Source organism: Gavialis gangeticus, unplaced genomic scaffold, assembly GCF_001723915.1.
Source record: "Gavialis gangeticus isolate Ggan-Ray unplaced genomic scaffold, GavGan_comp1, whole genome shotgun sequence".
Lineage (NCBI taxonomy): Eukaryota > Metazoa > Chordata > Crocodylia > Gavialidae > Gavialis > Gavialis gangeticus.
In genome coordinates this window covers 2,279,611-2,280,905 of record NW_017729014.1, presented here as the reverse complement: position 1 = coordinate 2,280,905, position 1,295 = coordinate 2,279,611, and the positions used below count along the sequence as shown (strand labels likewise).

The 1,295-nt window shown below is 65.5% G+C and overlaps 1 protein-coding gene across 1 annotated transcript in view; it reads right to left on the bottom strand.

Annotated features, from left to right (window-relative positions):
- The window catches only part of PLEKHG5 (pleckstrin homology and RhoGEF domain containing G5), a 108,217-nt gene that overhangs the window by 40,242 nt on the left and 66,680 nt on the right, over positions 1-1,295 (bottom strand). The window lies entirely within an intron of this gene.

Below are 1,295 nucleotides of genomic sequence, written 5' to 3'. Positions count from 1 at the left end.
GGCAGCGCTCCGGGCCTGCGTGCGGGGCCTCCTCCGCGCGGCGCCTCCCGGGCCCGGGCCCCGCAGGCCGCTCCGGAGCTGGGAGGCAGCCCCGAAGGCCCTGCAGGGTCTCGTCTTCTAGATGTTCAACAAAACTGGCCCCAGGATCGACCCGCTGACACCGGCTGTCCCTGCGGAAGCCACCCGCGCCAAGGAGGTCCGTGCAGCTGGCCTGGCAGATCCCCGCCGGGACCGCCGAGCTGAGCACCACCGGGCCCCAGACCTGCCCTGCCCTGCCCTGCCCTGCCCTGGGGTGCGGGGGCTCCACTAGCAGAAGGAGAGGGTGGCGCTATCAGCAAGCCGCTCCACACAGCCACATTAACCCCCTGCCCGCAGGGCCATCCTCCCCTTGATGAAGCCCTCCTTCCCTGCAACCCGCATTTCCCAGAGCTGATGCCCATGGGTAACCAGTCAGCTGGAGGGTCTGCAGGGCTGAGCTGTGGTTCATGGACAGGAAATCCCACTCACGCCATCTCTCCCCTGCTGCCCAGCCTGCTCTCGCTCCTCGTGCCACCAGTGCTGTGGGCAACAGCTACATCTTCTGGGCATACGTCCCTTACTCAGCAGGGGCACAGGCTGGCAGAGGCTGCTGCAATGTGCTTCACACCAGGCCTAACCACTGGCAGGAGCAGCACTGCCAGATGCTCCTGGAGTTGCACACATTGCAGGCAGCCTGGAGCAGCTCAGCCACCATCCAGCCCATCCCCCAGGTGCACAGCAGGCAGGTCACGGCACCATTGATGCACTGCTGCTGACCATCCGGAGCCAGCCTGCCTGGGAGAGGGATCCAGTGCTCCCAGCCACAGGACTGTGCAGCAGCTGCCATGCTGTGCAACGCAAGTTTCTCATGGGCCTCCCAGGAGCACAAGATGCAGGGAGAGGGCTGCCAGGCCAGAGAACCCCCAGCATCACCCCCTGCCCTGGCTGTACAGGGAAGATGGCCAGCCGGAGGGCCCAATGCAGGGCGGCAAGGATCTCTGCCACACACAGGCGCCCCTGCTGCCAGTGACTGGCAAATGATGCCATCTGCTGGGGCGCTGCAGAAGTGCCAGACAGACCTGGCCACAAAACAGGAAGAGCCCAGCCCACAAGCTCCCAGGATCTGGCTGGCTCCTGGCTGTCAGCAGCCGTACAGCAATGGAGCATCCTGCTGTCAGGGCCTGCCTGCTGCGCACCTGCAGGGAAATGGGCTGGTGGATGGTGTCCCTGTAGCCCCAGGAGCATCTGACAGCGCTTCTCCTGCCAGTGGTTGGGCT